Consider the following 19574-nt stretch of genomic DNA (forward strand, 5'->3'; position numbering starts at 1 on the left):
TCGCAACCTCACAACTCAAAGATGTGCAGGGTAGGTGGATTGGCCACACTAAATTGCCCCAATGGAAAAAAAATAATTGGGTACTTTACATTTACATTTTTAAAAAATTAAGTTACCCTGAAAATGGTTTGTGACACTAAAATCTAATATCCAGATTTACGTAAAAAGCAAGACTTACTTACAACCTCTTTTAAACACCTTAGGTGCAACCCTGCAAATCTAGGGAATTTGGCACAATTTATGCTCAACATTTCCCCTGTGCCATTTCTTAATTAATACTGATTTGTTTATCTTCCTCGTTCTCGCTGAATGATTGGTTCCTAATTAGTTTCGGGGTTTTTAGGGTCTTCCATTTCATGAACAGATATCCAGTCTTTGATTCCTTAATCTTGATTATGATTTCACCAGTTTTTGCCTCTAATCATTCCCACATTTATAATCATTAATACCCACTTACTCATATACGTTTAGAAGGTTTATAGTCTGTTGTTAGGGCTCTTGCTTCTCCTCTGCTTATCAAAATACAGACTTTCAACTATGACAGAGATGTGTAGGTCACAGCTCACTCCAACGACCTTCGCTACCGGCTTTAGGAATTATTGGTGCAGTACCCTCAAACCTGTTAAGCAGAAAAAGTGGCTTTTCAACACGGTACTGGCCCTCACCGCAATCTGTTAGCTATTTGCACTCACTTGCTTTACCTGTGGGGTGTAAAATAGCATCAGCGGAGAATAAACCTTGACCTTAATTACCCATTTTCCCACTAATCTTCAGCAGGCAAATGATGCAGCTACTGGAATGTTGAAAAGTTCATTCTGGAGCCTCAGCGATTTACATTCTATGTTAATGACTTAAACTAATAAACCGAGAGTAACCTAAGTTTGCTGATGATACAAAGCTAGATGGGAATGTAAACATTTTAGAGGAGGATACAAAGACGTTGTCACGACAGAGGCACAGGTTAAGAAGGTGAACGATGGCATGGCAGATGGGATATCATGTGGGTAAATGTGAGGGTATTCACTCCGCTAGTAAGTATATGATAGCAGAATATTTTTTAAACGCACGAATCTTCTAAACATTGATACTCAGAGATACTTGAGTATACAATACAAGGAAAATAATGTTAGCATACAGGTACTGCAAGCAATTAGGAAGGCAGATGTTATGTTGACTTTTCTTGCAAGGGGATTGGCGTACAAGGATAGAAAATTGTTGCTATAATTGTATAAGACTTAGGGGTGGGGTGGTTTGTGTGTGTGGGGATGGGGTGGTTTGTGTGTGTTGGGATGGGGTGGTCTGTGTGTGTGGGGATGGGGTGGTTTCTGTGTGTGGGGTTGGGGTGGTTTGTGTGTGGGGTTGGGGTGGTTTGTGTGTGTGGGGATGGAGTGGTTTGTGTGTGGGGACGGGGGTGGTGTGTGTGGGGGGGTGGGGTGGCTTGTGTGTGGGGGGGGTTGGGTTGTGTGCGGGGGTGGGGGTGGTGGGGGTGTGGGGAGATGGGGTGGCTTGTGTGTGGGGATGGTTTGTGTGTGTGGGGATGGGATGGTTTGTGTGTGTGGGGATGGGGGTGATTTGTGTGTGGGAATGGGGTTGGTATGTGTGTGTGAGGATGGGGGTGGTTTGTGTGTGTGGGGATGGGTGTGGTTTGTGTGTGGGGATGGGGTGGTTTGTGTGTGGGGATGGTATGCTTTGTGTGTGGGGGTTGGGGTGGTTTGTACGTGCGGATGGGGGTGATTGGTGTGTCTGGGGATGGAGTAGTTTGTGTGTGTGGGGATGGTTTGGTTTGTGTTTGGGGGTGGGGAAGGATTGTGTGTGGGGGATGTGGACAGTTTGTGTGTGGGGATGGGGAAGGTTTGTGTTTAGGAATGGCGTGGTTTGTCTAGGGGAATGGGGGTGGTTTGTGTGTGTAGGGATGGGGTGGTTTCTGTCTGTGGGGATGCAGGTGGTTTGTGTGTGGGAATGGGGGTGGTTTATGTGTATGGGGATGGGGGTGGTTTGTCTGTGTGGGGATGGGGTGGTTTGTCTGTGTGGGGATTGGGTGGTTTTTGTGTGTGGGGATGGGGTGGTTTGTGTGTGTGGGGATGGGGTGGTTTGTGTGTGTGGGCGGATGGGGTTGTTAGTGTGTGGGAATGGGGAGGTTTGTCTGTGTAGGGATGGGGTGGTTTGTCTGTGTGGGGATGGGGTGGTTGTGTGGGAATGGGGGTGGTTTGTGTTTGTGGGGATGGGGCGATTTGTGTGTGGGGAAGGGATGGTTTGTGTGTGGGGATGGGGTGGTTCGTGTGTGTAGGGATGGGGTGGTTTGTGTGTGGGGATGGGGTGGTTTGTGTGTGGGGATGGGGTGGTTGGTGTGTGGGGATGGGGTGGTTGGTGTGTGGGGATGGGGTGGTTGGTGTGTGGGGATGGGGTGGTTTGTGTGTGGGGATGGGGGTGGTTTGTGTGTGGGGATGGGGGTGGGGGTGTGTGTGGGATGGGGGTGGTTTGTATGAGGGAATGGGGTGGTTTGTGTGTGTGGGGATGGGGTGTTTGGTGTGTGGGGATGGGGGTGGTTTGTGTGTGGGGTGGGGGTGGTTTGTGTGTGGGGTGGGGGTGGTTTGTGTGTGGGGTGGGGGTGGTTTGTGTGTGGGGATGGGGGTGGTTTGTGTGAGGGAATGGGGGTGGTTTGTGTGAGGGAATGGGGTGGTTTGTGTGTGTGGGGATGGGGTGGTTTGTCTGGGGGGGTTGGGGTGGTTTCAGTGTGTGTGGGGTGGGTTTGTGTGGAGATGGGATGGTTTGTGTGTGGGAATGGGGGTGGTTCGTGTGTGTGGGGATGGGATGGTTTGTGTGTGTGGGGATGGGTGGTTTATGTGTGGGGAAAGGCGTTGTTTGTATGTGGGGATGGGGGTGGTTTGTGTGTGGGGATGTGGTGGTTTATGTGTGTGGGAATGGGGTGGTTTGTGTATGGGGATGGGGTGGTTTGAGTGTGGGGATGGGGTGGTTTGTGTGTGTAGGGGTGTGGTGGTTTATGTGTGTTGGGGTGGGGTGGTTTGTGTGTGTGGGAATGGGGGTTGTTTGTGTGTGGGGATGGGGTGGTTTGTGTGTGGGGATGGGGTGGTTTGTCTGGGAGAATGGTTGTGGTTTGTGTGTGTGGGGATGGGGTGGTTTCTGTGTGTAGATGGGGTGGTTTTCTGTATGTGGGGATGGGGCTGGTTTGTGTTTGGGGTTGGGGTGGTTTGTGTGTGGCGATGGAGTGGTTTGTGTGTGGGGATGTGTTGGTTTGTGTGTGTGGGGATGGGGTGGTTTGTGTGTGTGGGGATGGGGCGATTTGTGTGTGGGGAAGGGATGGTTTGTGTGTGGGGATGGGGTGGTTCGTGTGTGTGGGGATGGGGTGGTTTGTGTGTGGGGATGGGGTGGTTTGTGTGTGGGGATGGGGTGTTTGGTGTGTGGGGATGGGGTGTTTGGTGTGTGGGGATGGGGTGGTTGGTGTGTGGGGATGGGGTGGTTGGTGTGTGGGGTGGGGGTGGTTTGTGTGTGGGGATGGGGGTGGTTTGTGTGTGGGGATGGGGGTGGTTTGTGTGTGGGGATGGGGTGGTTTGTGTGTGGGGATGGGGTGGTTTGTGTGTGTGGGGATGGGGTGGTTTGTCTGGGGGGGTTGGGGTGGTTTCAGTGTGTGTGGGGTGGGTTTGTGTGGAGATGGGGTGGTTTGTTTGTGGGAATGGGGGTGGTTCGTGTGTGTGGGGATGGGATGGTTTGTGTGTGTGGGGATGGGTGGTTTATGTGTGGGGGGTGGCGTTGTTTGTATGTGGGGATGGGGGTTGGTTATGTCTGGGGATGGGGTGGTGTGTGTGTGGGGGGATGGCGTGGTTTCGGTGTGTGAGGGGTGTGGTTTAAGTGACTGCGGAGTGAAGATTGTTTCGGGTGTAATGTGAGAGGCTGGTGTGTTGCGAGGGCGTTTGTTTATGTGTGCGTGATTGGGGGTGGTGTGTGTGAATGGGGGTGGTGTGTGTGAATGGGGGTGGTGTGTGTGAATGGGGGTGGTGTGTGTGAATGGGGGTGGTGTGTGTGAATGGGGGTGGTGTTTGTGAATGGGGGTGGTGTTTGTGAATGGGGGTGGTGTGTGTGAATGGGGGGGGGTGGTGTGTGTGAATGGGGGTGGTTTGTTTTCGGAGTTGGGGGTGGTTTGTGTCTGTGGGGATGGGGTGGTTTACGTGTGTGGGAATGGGGGTGTATTTACAAAAGTTACAGTGCAGAAGGAGGCTATTCGGCCCATTGGGTCTGCACCAGCCCTTGGAAAGGGCACCCTACTTAAGCCCACCCCATCTAACCTTTTTGGACACAAAGGGCAATTGTTCATGGCCAATCCACCTAACCTGCGCTTCGTTGGACTGTGGGAGGAAACTGGAGCACCCGGAGGAAACCCACGAAGCCATTGGGAGAATGTGCAGACTCCGCAGAGACAGTGACCCAAGCCAGTGACCCAAATCTGGGATCCTGGAGCTGTGGAGCAATTGTGCTAGCCACTGTGCTGCCCACTGTGCGTGGGGGATGGTGGTGGTTTGTGTGTGGGGAGATGTGATGGTTTGTGTATGTTTGGGGATGGAGTTGGTTTGTGTGTGGGCTGATGGGGTGCTTTGTATGTGGGGGCATAGAGATGGTTTGGGTATGTGCGCATGGAGTGGTTTGTGTGGTGGTGGTGGGGGGCACGCGATGGGTTGTGTGTGTAGGGATGGGATGGTTTCTGTGTGTGGGGGGGGGGTAGCAGTGGTTTGGGTGTGTAGTTGTGTAGGGATGGGGTGGTTTCTGTGTGTGGGGGGTATGATGGTTTGGGTATGTGGGGATGGGGTGGTTTCTGTGTGTGTGGGGGGGGTAGCGGCGGTTTGGGTGCGTAGTTGTGTAGGGATGGGGTGGTTTCTGTGTGTGGGGGGTATGATGGTTTGGGTGTGTAGGGATGGGGTGGTTTCTGTGTGTGTGGGGGGGTAGCGGTGGTTTGGGTGCGTAGTTGTGTAGGGATGGGGTGGTTTCTGTGTGTGGGGGGTATGATGGTTTGGGTGTGTAGGGATGGGGTGGTTTCTGTGTGTGTGTGGGGGGGGAGGGGTAGCGGTGGTTTGGGTGTGTAGTTGTGTAGGGATGGGGTGGTTTCTGTGTGTGGGGGGTATGATGGTTTGGGTGTGTAGGGATGGGGTGGTTTGTGTGTGTGGGGGGTAGCAGTGCTTTGGGTGTGTAGTTGTGTAGGGATGGGGTGGTTTCTGTGTGTGGGGGGGTTGGGGGATATGATGGTTTGGGTGTGTAGGGATGGGGTGGTTTCTGTGTGTGTAGGGGGGGTAGCGGTGGTTTGGGTGTGTAGTTGTGTAGGGATGGGGTGGTTTCTGTGTGTGGGGGGGTATGATGGTTTGGGTGTGTAGGGATGGGGTGGTTTCTGTGTGTGTGTGGGGGGGTGGGGGGTAGCGGTGGTTTGGGTGTGTAGTTGTGTAGGGATGTGGTGGCTTCTGTGTGTGTGGCTGGGGGCTGGGTTTGTTCATGTGGTGTGGGGATGGAGGTAGTTTGTGTTTGTTGCGATAGAGTGCGTTTTTGGGAAAGACCAGAGCTGAAGAACAGTTCACATTTTGGTCCTCATATTTTAGCAAGGACATACTTGCATTGGATTCTTGGACCGCCGCGTTGCCCTATGATGAGAAGCTCGTGTGAGTATTGAACAATAAAAACTGATGAAAGACAGAAGATTCCGAGGAAGCTTCACATGGAAGCGATTGAGCGGTGATGTCGCTCTTCTTTCCAAAACATAACTGGCAACAAAATGTTTTTTAGACAGATATTTTTATCATCTAAATCTCATTGAATGCCGCGGGCGGCACGGTGGCACAGTGGTTAGCACTGCAGCCTCACAGCGCCAGGGACCCAGGCTCAATTCCGGACTCGGGTGACTGTGTGGAATTTGCACTTTGTCCCCGTGTCTGCGTGGGGTTCCTCCGGGTGCTCCGGTTAGGTGCATTGGCCATGCTAAATTGCCCATTCATGTCCAAAAGGTTAGGTTGGGTTATTGTTTTACGGGGCCTGGCCCCAGGGAAGGTGCTCTTTCAGAGGGTCGATGCACATTCTTCTGCACTGTAGGGATTCTGTTTTTCCAATGAAACAAGATAGTTAATGCAAAATTCATTCGTTTCACGTTAATAAATCTATTTGAAGTTTGCAATGGAGAAGTAGAGCAACAGCGTTAAATTGAACTCAAACGATATAGTGTGCGGTTAAACATTATATATTTAACAATCAATAAACACAATAATGACCCAGACAACTGAGTTCAGCTCAAACATTAAAGTATAAACGTAATTATAAAATTAGCTAGCAATAAATAACAAAACAAATACCAGAAGAAAAAACATCATTCTGCCGCCTGTGATTGTCAAACAACGGGCAGAGAGATGGTGGGGTCTGAAGAGGCGAGGGAGCTGGGGACGCAAATTCCTTCTGCATCTTACCTGTGTCAATAGCATCATCCTTCCTTGCCAGAGGGATGCCCTGCAGCAGATAAATCGGCTCTGGGCTGCTGCTGGATTGACGCTGCAGCCTCAGATATTGGTTAATGTACCTGCATCGTTTGGTAACTTGTATCCAATGCTGCCACATCAGATACAGGCACTGCTGTCTGTCCAGAGTGAATGCAGCATTCCGTTTGTATAGGGTCTGCAACGTGTCAGTGAAATCCCCATGAAGGATTTCAGTGGATAACTGCTGGTAAAGGGCCGGGGTTAGATTCCTCACACTCTGCCTCACAATTGTCACCCATTGTTTGATCAAATTACAAATGCTGAAACGTGTGTCATTTTCTGCATATATGGGGGCAGCGTTCACTCATTCGGAAAATACATTTTCCTGCTCCTCAAAACTGTCTAAATTCGCAAATTGGGCCTGGCATGTCCATGTGTGAGTGAATTTCCGGAACTTGGACTTGCAAATTCGGAAGCCCCCCTCCACCTGTCTTTTTAAACTTTCTAATGATCAAGGGTTAAACATTCAGTTAGTGACGTTTCGTTTGTGCATTCCAGTATTAGAATGAACACTTGTTACTCTCAGTGATCCACATCAGCTGCCTGGTCAAATATTCCGTGACCCGTGAGCTCGTTTTGGACGGTGAAATAGCTCTGGACACACAGCAGTATGGGTTATCATTCTCTCCGAAGATAAATGAGAAATGAAAATCTTGGTTTCTTGCTACCCTGCCTTGTGACACAACTTATACAAATATTGGAGCCAGATTTAATGATATTCCAAACAAACTGAAACTTCCGCTCTGTGAGAATGAAGATTAGACATACCCGTTCGACTGGGCTTGTATTCACTTGCGTTGAGAAGGATGAGACCAGATCTGATTGATCGTATGAAATTCTAACAGGGCTGGAAAAAATAGATGCAGGGTAGATGTTTTCCCGGGTTGGGGAATCTAGATCCAGGGGACAGAATCTCAGGATACCGGGTAGACCATGGAGGTCTGGGATGAGGAAATATTTATCCACTTCACGGGTAGTGAACCTGTGGTATTGTCTCCCGCAGAAGGCTGTAGAGGACTATTCACTGAAGAAATTAAAAAATAGAGTTTTTTTCAGATTTTCATGCCATCATGGCGCATGGGGAAGAAACGGGAATATGGCACGGAGATAGTGGGTCAGAGATGATCATATTGACTGGCAGAGCAGGTTCAAAGGGCCGGATGGCCTATTCCTGCTCCTAGTTTCTATGTTTCGATAGTTCTAGAACAGTTGATGACAAGTGTAGGGAAAATTAATCTTGATAATTACTCATAATTCGTTTGTAGTATAGTTACGGCATTGGTCAAATAATCAGTGTGTCAACCTAATCTGGATTGCTGTTCAAATCTGGAACACTAGCTCATCACACTCAAGCTTGACAAGGGCGGGGGCAGCAGTGGGTTTGCCCTGCTGCCTCACGGCGCCGAGGTCCCAGGTTCGGTCCCGGCTCCGGGTTTCTGTGTGGAGTTTGCACATTCGCCCCGTGTGTGCGTGTGTTTAGCCCCCACAACCCAAACATGTGCAGGCTAGGTGAATTGGACATGCTAAATTGTCCCTTAATTGGAAAAAGTGAATTTCGTAGTCTAAATTACATTTTTTTTAAATTTGACAAGGGAGAAAGAAAATATGGCCTTAAGTCAATGACAGCTACAACATAAACATACAGCTCCCTCTGCAAAAGCACATTGTTAAGCGCCTGTTTTACTCAAATTCTAAAGGACATGCGGTATCTATTGACAGCTTTCGATTGTCATGTTCTGCAAACTGGCCAAAGTGAACATGTAATTTAAAATAAGTTCTTATAGAACAAACTATGTGGCAAGATAACAAGGATAAATCAATTAACAAACAACTAACACTAAACAACTGTCATGGAGCTACTGCAAATACGTCTATCTCCCGGCACCACCAACTCCCAGTTCACATGGTGACGTACATGGTGTACAGTGCCACCTAGTGCTGGAGATCCTGCATAATATTATGTGCAAACTCACATTATGCATATCATAGCACAGATCAATTAGACATCCAATTAATCCATGTTCCCAGAAATCGCAGTCTCTCTTAGCTCAAGAAAAATCAGACATCAGAACTAGTCTATATATTTTTATGTCAGTACTTTGTCATCTCTTTTATTCGTTTGAAGTTATGCCACTTTATCCTTTGTTTAAAAAGTAAAGTAACTCATTCCAAGTAACGGCAACCTTCAAATGACCTATACAAAACATGTAGTCACTGATAGGGGAGCTCATTTAATACCAAATAAATGAAGGTTGATGGGATGAGTATCCAATATCTTTTCATTTATATAAATTTAGAGTACCCAATTCATTTTTTCCAATTAAGGAGCAATTTAACATAGCCAATCCACCTACCCTGCAAATCTTTGGGGTGTGGGTGTGAAGCCCACGCAGACACGGGGAGAATGTGCAAACTCTACACGGACAGTAACCCAGAGCTGCGATCGAACCTGGGACCTCGGCGCCGTGAGGCAGCAGTGCTTACCACTGCGCCACCGTGCTGCCCTGAGTATCCAATATCAATCATGAGGACATGATAGCATATTTCTTCCATCCTGAATAAATGAAAAACGAAGGTAAAATGAAACATTATTTCATCTTAGCAACAAGTAACTTAACTTTAGTGAGATGGATAGTCCTATATGTTAGTGGCACCTCAGTCAGGGGACGTTGGTAAATGACATCAATAGATGGCCATCACCCTCGAGAAACGAATTAGAAACTGATCACCAAACACACATTGATCACGCACGCCTTAAACTAATTAAGAATTACCCTCGCTTCATTTAGGCCAATTAGAATGCAATGACTTCATTGATCACGCTGTGGGACTGCGGCTTGAAATGCGTTCATAAGCAGAAGTTTTCACTGAGTAGGCTTTGCAGCAAGTGACTGCTGTCCATGGGGAAGCAGAAGTAATGGATCGAGAACAAGCGCCCAATTAGCTGGGTAGCTTTTCCTCGATCCTGTTGAGCTTCTTCAGCGTTGTTGGAGCTGCACTCTTCGAGGAAAATGTAAAGCATTTCATCACGCTCCTGACTTCTGCTTTGTGAGCGGTGGACTGGCTTTGGATAGGCAGGAGGTGAGTTATCCTCCACAGGATACCCCACCGCTGACCTGCTCTTGTAGTCATAGTATTTACGTTGCTGATTCAGTTCAGTTTCTGATTAATGGTAACCCGCAAACTGTTGATATTGGTGGATGCAGAAAAATGGCAATGCCATTGAATGATAAGTGGAGTTGAATCATTTCTCATTTGTTCGAGGTGCCCATTGCCGACGTGAATTGTTACTTGTAACTTTGGAAATTCTTCCATTTGTTGTCCAAATTTAGATCAGCATCCACCTTTTCCAGGATATCCAACGGTATATGAACATCTCCATTAAATAGGGATATGCGTTGATTATGAAGGAGATGGAGGTAATCATTGATCTGTCGCCCCTTGTAACAAAAAGTGGTAATTAACAGACCATTAATTTAGCGGTGGGTGCCACATTGCCCTTGCAATAAAGAAATCCAATGGATGAAGCGATTTTATTGAAGTCAGTCTAGTAGATCGGCTATTATTGGAACACTAGTCCCAGTATCAATTTTAAAGTTGATGTCAAAGCTTTTAACTTTCACTGTAACGCACCAATAGCCCTGATTAAAGCCATTTGCGTCTCCAATAAAATCTGTGCTTTTCTTCTTGTCATTATTTCCAAATTCTTACGTGGCATACATTGAATAAATGTCTTTCCATCTGCCTCTAATGTGTCGGAATTCCCGAAGCGCTTGCGGCGTCCAAATTTCCTGGACAGGAAACAAACGGTGCCCCCTACTGGACAGTCTTGGCAACTGGTTTTTTTTTTTTTTGCACCTCATCGGAAGCATCTCCGAATGATGGTTGACGGGTTTCTTGCTATTTCATCCAGAGTGGGAGGCTTCTGAGTGGGTGGGTCTACCTACTCAACAGAATCATCTCGAGCCTCGATGTTGCGACGGATAATTGACGAAATTCCCACTCGACTGCGGCTCGGGTTGCCAATTGAACCGCTTAATGCAGAGTGAGCTCATCTTCGGTCAGTAAGAAATCCAAGAGCTTTTCTTCATGGCCTCCAATGTCAATACATTCATGGATCAGTTCATATGTCAATGCACCATAGACTGGAATTCTCAGCACCATAGAACTGGCTCACTGGAAGAAGGATCGCAGGGAATTGACTGAAACTTCTGACTCTCTTGAACTGTAAGAACATAAATAAAGAATCGCTCGGGCGATTTTGCGTGGGTCTGAACTCCACAACCCAACTATGGGCAGGGTAGGCGGGTTGGCCAAGCCAAATCGCCCCTTAATTTGACAAAAGAATTGGCTACTCTTAACATATAAAAGAAAAAAAAGAATCGCTAAGGAATGTTTTGCTCCCTCTAAGCAAACTGGGGTAGGGCCTGAGAAAATGACTCATTCTCAATTCCGGTGAAGACTCTCGCAGCCGCATCATTCACTGCTGCATTGAGGATGAAAAGGTATTGGAAATCTGAGATTCTAACGAATGTGGACAACAAGAAGATGAATGACCACATTCCTCTGAGCATTGTAGGAAACGAAGAGATCAGTTTTTAAAAAATAGTTTTATTCGGATTTTAACATTTTATACATCAAAAAAAAATTACACAACAAAAAGAATAACAGAAGATCCCCACTCTGCCAACCAGTACATATATGACTGAGCCACACACCCGTGACCAACTCTTTAAAGTGAAGACGAAGCAGACTCCATCTGTTATGGAACCCCTCGACCGCCCCCTCAAGGAAAACGTAACCCCAACAGGACCCGCGCCTGCTGCTCTGAAAAGGTCCGACACCCCACATATGACCCCCAGGGGATTGGGCTCCAAGTGCAACATCGCCGACATGGTGCTGAACAACGAACCAAAAAACTTCTCCGACTTTGGGCAGAACCAGCACATATGTACATGGTTGGCCGGGCCCCTCCTACGCCGCTGCTTTCTGATGATATTTCTGAAAGGACATTCATTTGTGGGCAGTGATAAGAATTCGACACTTTGCTATGTGTGTGGCTGTTGCACCATCGGCTTTGGGAATAATTTCTAGGTAAGAAGATAAAACATGACAATTTTCTACAATGGGATGGACCTCAGACGCTATTCAGACGAATTTCCTGCTGTACATGCTCTGGTGATTCGTCCTCCGTTTCGGATCTTGAGAACCGTGTTAGTGGCAAGGAGAAATGTGGATGGAACAAGTGTGGATGTCAATTTAATTTCACTCATGGAAACAGGCTCTTCAAACACTCTTGCGATGTGATCATCTAAGGGTTCAAGCATTTGTTCTCCCTGGACAACAATATATAATTTACCATCGATATACAAAGCATTGCATTGGTGGTTTCAGGGGACAAAGATCGAAATGTTGCTTTGCTGCAATAAACATAGTTGACTCCTCACATGAAAACACAGACTTAATCTGGCTCATCAGTGGATTCGAATGGTATACCAACGTCTATGACCGCATCTTCGAATTGATCACTCGGTACGCCGCCAGCTATTTTCCCATTTCCTCCTTCAGGAAAGCTGTCTGCCACAGTGCCTTCTGTAACCATATCCTCCAGCCTAGCTTTGGAAAGAACTAAGAGCCAGCCTCGTTATTCACCCAGGATGCGAAGAGTGATGGGGAAATAAATCAGTGCTCAATGAATGGACCTCATCAGCTGTTAAGAGGATGAAATTCCATTGATTCTTTTCAAAGAGTCCTTTTAAGGAATGCCAGTATTGTTGCCTATGCCAACATCTCTTCCACATTAATTAACTTTAAAATATTGTCTTTAAAACCGTGGCAATGTGCTGCCTTCTTTGTGCTGCCTTCTTTAACTGCTGAAGGCCTTGTGTCATGGGAATTCCCATAGTGCCTTTTGGGAGGGAGCTCTAGAATTTCGACCCAGCAACAGTGAAGGAAAGGAATCGGGCTGACGGAGTGGTCATGCAGGTGGTGGTGTTCCTGTGCATCTGGGGGTCTTGTTCTACAAAGTGGTAGATCTTGCAACTTTGGAAGGTGCTGTCGATGGAGCCTTGGTGAGTTGCTGTGTTGCATCTTGTAAATGGTGGGCTCCTTTTTCCTGGTTTGTGTCGATCTTTTTGAGTGTTGTTGGAGCTGCACTCATCCAGGCAAGTATTTGTATTTTGTAAGCGGTGAACTGGCTTTGGGAGTCAGCAGGTAATTTACACTCCTCAAGAGTTCCCACCTATGACCTGCTCTTGCCGACACAGTCTTTATCTAGAATTCCTACAGTGCAAACGGAGGCTTTTCGGTCCATCATGTCTGCATGGACGCTCTGAAGCAGGGGTCTATCTAGGCCCACTCCCCCGTCCTATTCCGGAATTGATCATGGCCAATCTACATTAACCCTGTGCATCTTGGAAAAACCTAGGGAACCCACGCAGATATAGAGTGAATGTGTAAAATCCACAAAGGCATCCAGGCCAGAATCGAACTCGGGTCCCTGGTGCTGTGAGACATCATTGATGATCAATGTGCCACCGAGCCTTGGCTGAGTAAGCCTAGTGCCTGGTCAGGTCAATGGTACCTCCCAGAATGTTTGACAGTTATGCTTTCAGCCATTGAATGTCCAGGGAGATTATCCATGTCCAGGGAGATTATTCCATTCTCTCGAGTTAAGATGATTATCGCCTGGCACGATTTGTTACTTAACTTTACACATTCATCCATTAAAGGGATCCAATTGTGTAATTTTCCACCAGCATCCACTATTTTCCAGAATACCCAACAGTTTAACAACATCACCACCCAATATGGATATGGCTTGATTGTGAACAATTTAAAGGCAATAATTAATGACTTGTCATTCCTTGTAACAAAGAGTAGTAATGATCTGAACGTTCATTTTAAACGTTTGTGCCACAGAACAGAATTCCTTTGGCATCTTCCCCATATCGATTGCCTGAGGCATCCCCACCAAAGGTTATCTCTCCGCTGACCGGCAGACAGACTGATGTTTCAGCTACTGGCTTATGCATCTCCAAGGTATTGAATTTGTTGCTGCCATATCAGGCAAAAGCACTGTTGTGTATTGAATGACAATGAGGCATTCTGATTTAGAGGGTCTACATCGTATCAGTGAAATCACCATGATGATATGTTGCAGTATGTTATTAAAAGCCTGGTAATATTATTTTAGAATCCTGACTTAACATACAGACAGACTCAGTATGCAAAAGGTGCAATTTTGATGTCATAAAATGAGATCATCATTGTTTCCGACCATGTATGTGTCAACTTATATAAGGCCTATTAATCTCAAGGAGCTGAATGGCCAATTATTTTATCCTACGTTCCTATCTAGATATTGATGGTTGAGGTTTAGCACATATATCATATAATCCCTACAGTGTCGGAGGAGGCCATTCAGCACGGAACCTCCGAAAAAGCACTGTCTAAGTCCACTCTCCCTCACCATCTTTCATGACCGTGATCATGGTCAATCCACCTGTCCTGCATATCTTTGGGCTGTGGGGGGAAACCAGAGCACCTGAGGGAAACCGGACAAATTCCACAGTCAGGAATCGAACCTGGGTCCATGGCACCATCAGGCAGCAATGTGCCACTGAGCCGTGGCTGAGTAACTCCAGTTTCAATCGCAACTCCCAGAAATGTTGGTAGGCGTGAATTCAGCGATGGTAATGCTATGAGTGTCAAGTTCTATTTTTGTTAAGAGATGGCCATTGCCTGGCGGGATGTGTTACTTATTAAATTGCAAATATGTCCAATAAAGCGATCCAGTTGGCCAAATTTACATCAGCATTCATTTTTTTAAAGAATACACAAATGTGAATGAATTTATGCATCAAACCTTTCTTTTATAAATTCTCTTGATATAATTGATATTGATATTTACTTGATTAAATAAATTGAACGCATGGAATAGAAACTCGTATGAAGAGAAACATTAACTTTAAGGGGATAAGCAATTTTTAATTTTTACACACAAATGGTAATGGAAAGATAGTCTGTTTTTTTTGAGTTTCAAAACCTTTTTGTTTGAGAAGAAACAAATTAAACACTTCTGTTTCACTATTTTCAACCAGGATCATTTTACAAAAGCAATATTTGTTCTGTTTTATTGTTTCCTATGATAAGTAAATGTTATCTAGGGTAATGCATGTGTGAGCATATAAAATCTGCTGCTTTACTTCTATGTACTTAAATACTATTTGAAATGAATGAGTTTCTATATTGTTAAACCTGAGAGTGCCGATGCTGTGTTTTTGAACATCCATGACCAGAAAGGATAGTGATTTATTAGTACTGCCTTGTGAGTATCTGACTGGAAGCATGAGGTCAGTGCCAGCGAGTTCTGGTTTCCTCCCACAGTCCAAAGATGTGCAGGTTAGGTGGATTGACCATGCTAAATTGCCCTTAGTGTCCAAAAAATTTAAGTTGGCTTACTGGGTTACGGGGATAGGGTGGAGGCGTGGGTTTGAATAGGGTGCTCTTTCCAAAGGCCGGTGCAGACGTGATGGGCCGAATGGCCTCCTTCTGCCCTGTAAATTCTATGAAACATTTATGAACATCATCGCAGATCCCCACTCGTGCTTGGCCAGCGTGAGCGGGTAGTGATGCCCCTACAGTCCATTACATAAGTGTTAGCAATTAAAATCTATGCTTGTAAACTTTGTGGTAGACAAAGAATGGAATTGACGCGTGCGATACAGTTTAAGCGAACCAGTCTTGTAGCAGTCATAGTATTTTTTTAAACATTTTTGATAATAAAGACGTGATTTGATTTAAAGATAAAATATTAAAAAATTGAGTCTATCAATTAAACGGTGTCACTGATTCTAGCATCAGGTCATAAAAATGTTTTATATTAAATTAGAAATGTCCTCAAAAGACAATTAATATGGCAATGCGGGAAAGCATGGCGTAGCAGCAGGGCCGCAGGGAGACGGCACAGTGGTCGACGGAGCAGCTGGTGAAGTTTTTTGAAGATTATCGCCAAGCTTAAGTAGGACACGCTGGACCCCCAACAATGTTGCATGCCTCGATTTCATTGATTCTGAAACGGGAGAAGGGTCCGGAGCAATGCGGGTTGTACAGGCCAATTTCTCTACTGAATGTGGACGCCAAACTGATGGCTAAGATACGGGCCACAAGGATAGAGGATTGTGTACCGGGGCTGATAGGGGAAGACCAGACGGGATTTGTAAAGGGCAGGCAACTCGAGGCCAATGTTCGAAGGCTTTTAAATGTTCTTATGATACCCTCAGAAGGAGGGGATATGGAGGTGGTGGTAGCGATGGATGCACAGAAGGCTTTTGATCGGGTGGAGTGGGATTACCTGTGGGAGGCGCTGGGAAGGTTTGGGTTTGGTAAGGGCTTCATTGACTGGGTGCGGTTGCTCTCAGGCACCAGTAGCGAGTGTGCATATGAACCGGCTGAGGTTGGGGAACCGGCTGAGGTTGGGGTATTTTAAACTACACCGAGGGACGAGGCAAGGGTGTCCCCTCTCCCTGTTACTGGTTGCTCTGGCCATTGGCCATGGTGTTAAGAGCCTCTAGGAACTGGAAAAGGCTGGTTCGGGGGGGGGGGGGGGGGCGGTTCGAGGAGATGACCTGCTCTTGTATATTTCAGACCTGTTGGAGGGCATGGGGGAAGTTATGCAGATCCCCGGGGAATTTGGTAATTTTTCGGGGTATAGATTGAACATGGGGAAAGCGAGATGTTCGTGAACCAGGCAAGAGGGCAGGAGAAGAGACTGGGAGAGCTGCTGTTTAGAATGGTAGGAAGGAGCTTTCGGTATCTGGGAATACAGGTTGCCCGGAAATGGGAGGCACTGCACAAGTCAAACCTATCCCGGCTCATAGAACAAATGAAAGAGGACTTTAAGAGATGGACATGCTCCCGCTATCACTGGCGGGGAGAGTTCAGACTGTGAAAATGACGGTCCTCCCCAGATTTCTGTTTGTCTTTCAGTGCCTCCCCATCTTCATCCCAAGGGCCTTTTTCAAGTGTGTGAATAAGGTTATTTCGGGCTTTGTGTGGGCGGGTAAAACCCCACAAGTGAAAAAAGTGTTGTTGGAGCGCAATCGGGGGAGGGTGGGTTGGCGCTAACGAACTTTTGCAATTACTACTCGGCGGCTAATATAGCCATGATTAGGAAGTGGGTAGTGGGGGAGAGGTCGGTGTGGGAGCGATGGAGGCAGCATCATGTAAAGACACAAGTTTGGGTGCACTGATAACTGCACCTCTTCCATTCTCGCTGGCCCGATACTCCACAAGTCCGGTGGTGGTAGTGGCTCTGAGAATCTGGGAGCAGTGGAGGAGATATAAGAGAGTGGAGGGTGCATCGGTTTGGACCCCGATTTATAATAATCATCGGTTTGTACCGGGTAGGCTGGGTGGTGGGTTCCGGAGATGGCAAAGGGCAGGAATTAGGATGGGGGATCTATTTATAGATGGGAGCTTCCCCAGCTTGAAAGCCTTGGAGGATAAATTTGAATTGCCAGCAGGGAACGGGTTTAGGTATTTACAGGTGCGAGACTTCTTGAGAAAGCAGGTTCCAGCCTTCCCACTGCTGCCGCGATGAGGGATACAGGACAGAGTAGTCTTCAGTACCTGGGTGGGAGAGGGGAAGGACAGAGTAGTCTTCAGTACCTGGGTGGGAGAGGGGAAGGACAGAGTAGTCTCCAGTACCTGGGTGGGAGAGGAGAAGGTATCAGATATTTACCAGGAACTTTTGGATGTGGAGGAAACTCCAGTGGAGGAGCTTAAGGGCAAGTGGGAGGACGGGCTAGGAGGAGAGATAGAGGCTGTGGTCTGTGGGTGTATGCCCTAAGCGGGGTTAATGCATTCTCATCATGTGCCAGGCTGAGCCTGATAAAATTCAAGGTAGTCCACCGGGCACACATGACGGTGGCCCAGATGAGCAGGTTTTTTGGGGGTAGAGGACAGAAACTCAGCTAATCATGTCCACATGATTTGGGCATGCCCGAAGCTTAAGAGGGTTTTGGCAGGGTTTCGCTAAGGCAATGCCCACAGTACTCAAAACACGGGTGGTGCTGAGTCCGGAGGTGGTGATCTTTGGAGTGCCGGAAGAGCCGTAAGTTCAGGGGGCGAAAGAGGCCGACGCCTTGGCCTTTGCCTCCCTGGTAGCCCGGAGACAAATCTTGTAAATGTGGAGGGACTCAAAGCCCCCGAGTGTAGAGACCTGGGTTAGTGACATGGCTGTGTTTCTCAGTCTCGAGAAAATAAAGTTTGCCTTAAGAGGGTCAATGGTAGGGTTCACCCGGAGGTAGCAGCCGTTCGTCAACTTTCTTGGGGAAAATAAAAATGTCAGCAGAAGCAGAATTCCAGGGGGGGGGGGGGGGCGGGGAAAGGAGAGAAAGAGGGTCGGATTGTTGTTTTATGGTTGGGGTGTGTGAAGATTTTGATGGGGGTGGAAATGTTTAATGTGCCATGTTTATGTCGCTGTTATTGTTATTATTATAAAAACTTGCAAATACCCTAATAAAAAATATTTTGTAAAGAAAGACAATTAATATGTACCCTGCTGATAGTATCCAAAGGTGATGCCAATCTTGAGGACATGTGATTTATGCAAGAGCAGCATTAATCTTTATCATCGGCAATTCAAACACGTTGAACTATTTGAAATGAAATGTTGAGTTGTTTAAAAGTGACTATTCTTATCAGAGCGGTTTTGTTAGACTTCGGGGAAAGCGATTTATTTTTAAACCAAGATGTGGAGATGCCGGCGTTGGACTGGGGTGAGCGCAGTAAGAAGTCTTACAACACCAGGTTAAAGTCCAACAGGTTTGTTTCAAATCACTAGCTTTCGGAGCGCTGCTCCTTCCTCGGGTGAACCTCCGGTTTTTAAACCAAGAGAATTCGTCCCAAACAATAATTCCGTCAGGGTTCGCGCGCATGCGCCGAGGTGTTTTCAAATCATCTTCACACAAGCGCAGCCATGGAATCCCCAATTAGCCAATCAGCAAATTTTGACCGAATGGCCAATCAGGGTAGCGAAAGGCGAACCAAACCAAGCAGCTGTGCCGTCACGCAGGCGACACCATCGAGTGCGTCAGCGTGGCTAGGTCACGTGAAGGAGTTTCTGTGGCTTGAAGGTTAAGTTCACTGAGGGGGTCGATTGATGGGTTCTCCCGTGGATGTCAGCTGTTCATATTGCGTGTAAGGAATTGGTCACTGTTAGCTGTTGGGGGGGAGGGGGGCGAGCCGAGAGAGGTGGGTTGGTGCGCTCCACTTTCGTAATTGGGCTGTATTGTTGCAGTTTCGGTTCGATTTTTTTCTTTTTGTTATGTGTTAGTTTTCATTTGCTGTAACTGTATGATAGAAGTTCAATAAAAGTATTTTCAAAAAACAAAGAGCAGCTGTCCCATTGACAACTATTTGGGGGTGGGGGGAAATGTATGTCCGTGATCCTTCAGTTTTATCACTTTTCAACTCTTCTGCGAAGGTTTAATATAACTGACTGGCATCCTGGATCCTTACAGAGGACAGACTGTGTGGGTCTGCAGTCACATGTCGGCCAGAACAGGTCTGGATGTCATATTTCCTTCTCCAAAGGACATCGATGAGACAGATGTATTTTACACCAATCGAGGATGGGTCCTGGTCAGCGTTGCGGAGGCTCGTTTGCAATTCCAGATTTTTAATTCGTCAAACTTAAATTCCACCAGCTGCCATCTGAACCCATTAGCCCGGGCCTCTTGTTCAATAGATATTACCACTGTGTTAACAGTTTTCCCGACAGTGGATTAAATGTGACGGCCTTTGAAATCAAGGCAACGTTTGACCAAATGTGGTATCAAGGACGCCTAACAAAACTAAAGTCAACGGAATCCGAGGGAAAACTCTCCACCGGTTGGAGTCATTCCTGATAGAAACGAAGAAGGTTCCGGCTTTTGAAGGCCAATCATGTCCGTTTTGGATATCGTTGCAGGAGTTTCTCAGGGTTATGCCCGAAAAATAATCACCTTCAGCGTTGCATCGCTGATCTTCCCTCCTTCTGTCTATGTA

Source organism: Scyliorhinus torazame, chromosome 1 (assembly GCF_047496885.1).
Source record: "Scyliorhinus torazame isolate Kashiwa2021f chromosome 1, sScyTor2.1, whole genome shotgun sequence".
Taxonomy (NCBI): Eukaryota; Metazoa; Chordata; class Chondrichthyes; order Carcharhiniformes; family Scyliorhinidae; genus Scyliorhinus; species Scyliorhinus torazame.